This window comes from Kogia breviceps, chromosome 13 (genome assembly GCF_026419965.1).
Source record: "Kogia breviceps isolate mKogBre1 chromosome 13, mKogBre1 haplotype 1, whole genome shotgun sequence".
NCBI classification, from domain to species: Eukaryota; Metazoa; Chordata; class Mammalia; order Artiodactyla; family Physeteridae; genus Kogia; species Kogia breviceps.
Window position 1 is genome coordinate 22,415,678 of NC_081322.1, and position 8,061 is coordinate 22,423,738.

Consider the following 8,061-nt stretch of genomic DNA (forward strand, 5'->3'; position numbering starts at 1 on the left):
AGTCAATAAACAGTGGATATGTAGTGTGAAAGACAAATAAACTGTTATTTTAAGCACTGAGGGATAGAGGCTGTTTGATACAGCAGCCTTAGTAAGACTATCCTGAGTGACACGTTTTCTGAAAAATAAATTTTCATGGTCAAATGAGTCAAAGACTTCTTCAGTACAGGACTTCCCATCAATGTGTTATATACATTGTGACTCTCCAACAAGGGGATATAGGTGCAACATTTTCCTAACTTATTGGTGGTCTGTGGAACAAAATTGAAAGCCTGCCATCCCAACTCAGAAACACGCTTTTGAGCAGGACTCTCTGGTAGGTCTGTCTACGAGGAGTCAAGGCTCAGTGAGGTAGTCTTTCATAATGTATAACACACAACAAGTCAGCAACGCAGCTTGACAATAGTAGCACCTTCCCTCTTAGATCTTTCGGTGTTACTTAGACCTTTCACTCATCCAGACCCACCTTGATGGACTTTCTTGAAATCATCCTCCTAAGACCACAACTCCTCTCTTAAGTACTATGACCACACTGAATTAAGTTCAAATAATTGAAAAATCTTATATTGAGGTGGATTATAATATGTTCCAGGTCTCCATGAACTCACTCCAGGTCTCATGAAAACCCTCTGTCTTTTGCCACTTGGTCATAGTCTGTGTGTAAGAGGATCTCTCGCTGCCATGGGCCATGGGGGTCTCTGTTGCACATCACTAAAGATTAATGGGGCCAGTCACTTTCCTCTCCAGGCAGACCAGGCCAGAGGCATCTTCTAGTTCCCATCTACTCCTAAATTCCAGACATCTGTTACTTTTCCTGGTCACCAAAATATCCACAAAAAAAGCCTTGAAGTTTGCGTCTGGATCCAAGAGATTAAAAAAATGTAAGCAATTATATACCAAAAAGAGACCTTCCTTTGGACCCCAGGACATTGGTCTCTGCATATGCAGCAGCTGGATTTTGTGAAGCATTCAAATAACACCGTACTCACCAAGAGAATCTTTCGTTTGTCCTTCCAATCAACTAACATTCATTGGGCTACCCCATGAGCCAGATACTGTACTAGGCACTAGGAATACAGTCTGTGCAAAAAAAGCAGAAAAGATAAGATCCTTCTCTTGGAGTTGTTCAATTACCCAAGACAGCCATTAAAATTAACTAAAACTGGGATGAATAAATCGAAAGAAACCTGCAAGTTTCTATGAAGTTGTAGTAGGGGAAATGACATTTAAAGGAGCTGTAAATGTACACACTGCTATATTTAAAATAGATAATGAAGAATCTACTGTATAGCACAGGGAACTCTACTCAATATTCTGTAATAACCTAAATGGGAAAATAATTTGAAAAAGAATAGATAACATGTATATGTATAACAGAATCATTTTGCTGTATATCTGAAACTACCAAAACATTGTTAATCAACTATATTCCAATATAAAATAAAAATTAAAAAAATAAGGAGATGTAAAGCCTCTATAGGAGTTACTCTAGTTAATGGGGAAGAGGGCCTAGGCAGAGAGAACAGTAGTTGTGAATGCTCTGAGTCAGGAAGGAACATGACACATCCTGAAGAAGGGTTAGCTGAGCTGGAGTGTAAAGAAAGAGGAAAAGAGTGGTGGGAGATGAGGCTGGAGATGTATGTAGGAACTGGTGATAGTGTGTATATGTGTGTGTGTGTGTGTGTGTGTGTGTGTGTGTGTGTGTGTGTGTGTGTGTGTTTACAACACATAAGAAAAAATATAGCTAAGTGACCTGAGAATACAAATCAAGGGAGTCATTGTTGAAATTGGCACTCCTGATTTTTCTTGCTATACTGCATTTGCCTTTACCTTCCTGGAATTCATTTATTATTGACCTTTTAACAAACAATGACTATTGATACTCACCTATAGGGTAGTCTATACTTTAATTTGGGTTCCTTTGAGTCCTACTGAAATGCAAGAACTCATTAATCAGACCTTAATTCTCATCCGTAATAGTTCCTAATTCACTCTCATATTGTGAAGCTAAGAGCTAGATAGAGAAGATTAAGAGTTCACAACAATGACCAGGGCTGGTGGGCATGCCTCGGGGCCAGCAGCAAGCGATAAAGTGGTTGATAGACATAGTAGGCTGCAGTTTTCCGCAATCTTGAACATGACATGGAATTACTCACCCTGTTGAAACACATTTGAATTTTCTTTAGTTAACATAGGCATAATGTTTCAAAATGGTTTTCTTCCCAGAGTGTTTCTAGTATAATCCATATATTCTCTGTTTCTGTCTTCTTGATCTCTTGAAAATTGACGTGCTTTTTTGTTGTTGTTCCACTTTACATTTTAAATCTACTTCTCCAGTCATTTTTGGTTATATTCTGGAGGACAATCTTTTTGGAATTCATAACCCATCACTGTTGTGATCCACCATCTGTCTCAAAAAACATAGAACCCATTCACATGGTTATTTAGGCTTTGAGGTCTGTGCAATTTTATTATCTGTGATCAAGTCATTTGTGTGATGGAAAACAATTTCTCTCTGACAGTTTTCTGATTCTTGTTGAAAATGAAACTAGGATGTTGAATATCTAGAGTTTTTTTCCTTCACCATTTAAAGGAAATAAATTGCAAAATGGAACGCATCTTTCTTTCATGTTCAACTTCTACATTTTGTGAAAATACCCAGTGTATTTAAGTAAATGATAGGTATTCAAGTTTTTTTCTTATTAAGAGGAAAATTTAGGATCAAGCAATAATTATTTAAATCGTGTTCATAGAGACATGTGTACTAGTTGGTTATTTTTTGTACCTGTCCATGTATTTATAAATATAGACCTTATTTGAAATAACAAGAGCCTCTAGGCTCTGTAGTGAGTACTTTCACTACATGAAAGTCCATGACTATCTCTGCTGAGTGAAATTTGCATGAGAAAAGGTCCAAAGGTGGCAATGTAAATGGTTGCTTTATGTGAGGCTAGTAGGATATGTCCTTGAGGAATGTTTCCATAGCTGTAGAGAATTTATGCTGAGCTACCTACAATGCCCACTGAGTTTCTTTTTCACTCAGATACATTTTTGGGGAGGTGTGCATTATTTGTTGAGGACAGTAGGAACATCACAGCTTCCTTTCTGTACATTAATCTTCCTCCCTTTTCTGACAGATATGGTTTTAGGTATTCCTGAGATAAAGCTCAAGGTGATTTTGGACAAACTGGTTGGGTTTAAGCCCTCTCGTTAGAAAGACATTGTGAGATTTGAATTATTTACGCAGTACCCCAAGGTAACACCAATAAAGTGATTTACAAGGAACAGAAATCATCTGACAGTAATGAAATCGTGTTCTTCCAGAACAAACACTATAAGACCCTAGAGGTAATAGGGACAGGAAAGAGTACAGTACAAGCAATACTTTTTTGTATGCTCTGGGGAAAAGCAGCACACAGCATACAGTTACTAGCGTGAGCAAGCTTCATAAAGGAAGTAGATGTGCTGGGTTGCTTTGCAGCAGGAATAGGAGTTGTGTCGATGTGCACGAGTTGGGAACTCTGTGGAGGAGGATGACGTAGAGTGTTGGCCTCACGTTATGAGTGCCTGAATCTGATGGCTAAAGATGCCAGAGGAGCTGACGGGGTCAGAGGAAGAAGTGGGGGTAGGGTGCGGCCTGGGGGCTGCAGGAAGGATGAGAAAGAGTTCTAAGCAGGTGCAGAGTCGTGGGGAGGCTGGAAGGTGAAGAGAAGCCAAAGCAGAGTGGGAGAAACAGAGTCTGAACAGCAGGAAAGGAAAGTGGACTTGGCAGTCACAGTTGGCAAAGACTGGAGTAGAGAACCAGTGAGAAAGAGGCCAATGAGAAGGAGTTTGTGTAAATCAAGGCAGGATGTGATGAGTGTCTTGGCAGCAGAGAGAAATAAAAAAGAACAGATTTTAGGGAAAAAAAGATTTTAAGTAAAGCTAGATATGAGGATATACAGAAAAGGAGAACATGAACACAGAAGCCAACTTTAATCTCTTTCTATCATTACCTTCCCTTTCACCTATTCCATGTTAATTAATCCTTATTTTATCAAAAATCTCCTTTGACCTTCAGTAACACCGCTTTCCATCTACCTCCCTGTCATCCCCTTGCTTATGGCTTAATCTCTTGGTCTTCCTTATCTCTCTTTTTGATGCCTCTAATTATACATCTCCAACCTGAACAGATCCCCAGTGCTTTAATTTTGTATTTCTGCTGTTGGATATTTCCTCATGGATGCACTGCTATTATCTTCAGAAATTGAAGTTTTCTTTATATACATATTTTTTTAAAGTACCTCCTCTGTGATAACACTATCTTCCAGTCATTCGGTCTCAAAACCTCACCTCTACATATTCAAATAGTCTTCAAGGCCAGTAAATGTCTCCCTAGGATCTGTTCTTCCTTTTCATCCAAGTTCAGACTCACCTTTCCCTAACCCTCCTAGGGGATTATCTCTCCCAGCTGTCTCTGGCCATTCAGTGCCCTTCAGACAGGTTTTCTATTAAAACACTGGTCCCTTTTCCTACGTGAAGAATTTTATTTTAGTTATTCAAGTGCTTCCACAATCCAGCCCAAAACCCAACTTGAACTTTGTCTTTTATTCCTCCTATATGTGTATCTTTAGCTTCAACAAGATCAATCCATCAACTCCCCCTCAAGCATGTCGTGTGCTACATCCGCAGCATGGTCCTTATTCTTCTTCTTCAGGTGGGAATTTTCATTTTCTTTCTTCCTCCATCTCTCATTTTCACTTCTCTTTAATCTAAATCTTAGCCACCCTTTAAGCCATTCCATCACGAAGCTTCCCTTTTACACTGTACATATTTTTAAGCCCCCATATTAAAGAGACCAAAGCATTTAACAACTAAATAAGAGGTTTATTTTCCTCTCCTATGTAATAATCTAGAGGCAGGTGGGCAGTTGCCTATGAGTTGATTTGGAGATTGTCTATTTTGTTGCTCTACTCATTCCCATGGTGAGAGCTTCAGTAAAGGCAAAAGGCACAGTTCCAGACTACAGTAAAGGCAAAAGAGAAAGTTGAGGATAAAGCAGCTTCCTTTAGAGGGTGTGACCTGAAAGTTGCACACACCATTTACCACTCACATCTCATTGGGTGCCCTTAGTCACATGACCATGCTTAGCTGCAAGGGACACTGGGAGTCTGATCCCAGTTAAAATTCAGAATAGTATTTCTAAAAGGAATAAGGTGAAATAGAGGGTGGAAGGTGCAGAGAACATTGGGGAGAGGAGAGGAGGAATTAGCATCCTGTGCTACAACCACCAACCCCACAAGGATCTCTACTGTCTCTAATCGTCTGTATTGATCTGCTTACATTGAATTTATGCTCTTTTCTTTATTTCTTCTTTTACATTTTTCTTAACACTCCACCTAAAATATAAGCTCCTTGAGGACTCCAACTGCATGATAAAATCTTCGTGTCTGTGTACCTAACACAGTACTTGGTACACAGAGGGTGTGTAAAAATGATCGTTCTTGCAAATTATGGTGATGATGATGCCTTTTGGATCTGAACATGATTGGAATTTGTGGTTCAAGCTGAGAGAGAAGAATCTATTCTGAATGCTACATTATTCTTAATGCTACATTAAGACTTTTTGGTAGGAAGAGCATTACAAACTCCAAGAGAGCTGAAGATTGGGTATGCTGTTGCTCTCTAGAGCTGAATATTCTCATATAATGAGGCTTAAAATGGGAAACTGTCTTACTCAAAATTCTTTGTGTGCTTCTCAATTTCCCTGTGTTCACGGGGAAGGTTTTCCTACACACTTAGCAAGTGCAAACATAATGCATTCTTTTGGCTGCCATGTCCAAGGGCTGCCTTGGGTGGTCTGTTTAATGGCTGTCTTCACAAAGTAAAGGTGAGACCTATTTTCTACCCAAGTGGTGGCAGAACCACGGCAAGACTTGGGGTGGGGAGGGGTCCAGTGGGATTTTAAGATCCTCATAAACTTCACAGTCTCATCAATTCTGTGATATGAATAATAGAAGACTTCCAAAGTATGCAAATGTAGCTTTCCTTATCCCCCCACCGTACTAGAATGCTGCCCCTAATTTCTGCTTTTACAGAAACACTAGAGTTACTATGTTCAGATAAGCAAGGTATTAGAGCTTTCTTAAATGCAATGGATGGGAGGATAATGGGACGACAAAGATCTGATTGTATAACATATATTTTGTGCACATATTCAAGTTTTACCTAAAAGTGCTTCAGCATCACTTGGCTAATTTCCCTCCTTCCATGTGAATATATTGTGAATCAACAGGCCTGAGGAGTTTACGTCCAGACTCATGATCTCATTGAATCCTTATAACATCTGGGTGAGGTCATTATTAGTCTCCTTTTAAATATGAGAAAGCTAAGGCTTAGTGAAGGTTGAAGAACTTACCCAATACTATGTGAGTGTTAAGGGATAGATTGTTAACTCTGGTTTTGCTGACCTCAAACCCAGATCCCTTCCTACATACAACCAATTTATGAGCATGCTACATTAAAGATGGCAATAAGATAAGCAGGCATTCTGAACGTGAATAGGGTGATGTTTCAAAGGAGGAAGGCAAAATTTAATAGGTAAACCCGTGGAAACCAATGAGATCATGCAGCTAACTGTACTTTTAGGTTAGAAATTGGGTGACACCTCACAGAAGCCATGCTGTAGTATGTTAATGCAAATAGAGTAAAAATTCTCCATCACTTCAAAAGGTTAAAAGTTGTGACTCCAGATGCTAAACTGCTAGAGACAAATTTCAGACTGGTACATTGACTCTGTCAGCTATCAGAAAAGCTAAAATGAGCAGTGCAAGGTGGCCATGAGAGCAGGGTGAGTGAGGGTGGGAGGGTTTCAGAAAAAAAGAGGAAGGGGATTACATGTGAATAGTCAGGAAGCTGTCATCTTATTGGTAAGGGACTAGGTCAAGATGCAAAATCCTACAGAGAAAGGACAGGGTGTGTGTAAAAGGAGTCACATAAATAGAAAGAAGTGACCTTCTCAACAAGGGAAATGGAAACTAGGAGCATAGAAAAGAACTACAGATGGCCAAGAAGCCATTGACGTCAATTATAAACACTGCCACACTGAATGAAATTGGCAAAAACCGAATTCTAAGCTCATTTCATAAAGAAGTAAAAGAAACATGAGGTACAGAGATAATCACTTAATAATTTAAAGGCTTCTGGCAAATGGAGGGGTCAGAAGAGGCTGGGTAACAAAAGAAGTTTTTGAGGTAAGAATTTTAAACACTAGACCATGGCTTCAAGTGATGCTAATTCCACTGAGGGGACACAACTGGATCCCAGTTCTTCTGAAGCATGAGTGGGAGACACACAGCCTTCCACTGTGTGATTAAGAATGGTTGAAAGTATGCTTCAGTTTTTTTCACTACGAAAAAAAAGTGCCTTTATGTTATTAAATTGTTTATTAACTTATGGATATAATTCCATAATAATGTCAGAAATCTGACATTATTCTGGTCCAAAGGATCTCCCATGAAGATTTTTCTTTCCAGAAAGGAGAATATTGGGAAAAATGCAACCAACAACTTTTTTTTTAAGAAAATTTGATAGGATCAACTGCCTTTTGTCTTAACAATGGAGATGATAACTTTTCTGGTAATGTTGACAATATATTGTCTATGCCTCATTTTACAGGATGTTGTACCTGACACTGGACTCTCCATATTTTTTGACAGAATGGGGGATAAAAGTCCGAAACTTCAACTAGAAGCAGAGATATGCGTTCAACTTTAAGAGAAAATTGTCCTTTTTTTGTATTTGGAAAACATCTATTTTAGCTAATAGTTAAGCAAAGATGAGCAAAAAATTTTTTCTTTTAAGTCAGGGGGCTGAGTTCCACATCCCAATGACAAGTTTGTCCCCTTACGACAAGAATTATATTCCAGCAGACACTGCTCTGAGCCTGGGGGTGAGAGGAAGCTTCTGAGGGGTTGAGGGCTTGGATTGGGTGAGAAAGGAAAGTCAGGTTGGCACTGGCACCTGGAGAGAGGTCATGGGCTAAGGAGAGAGACACCAATAAAGGCCCCTACAGGGGCATAA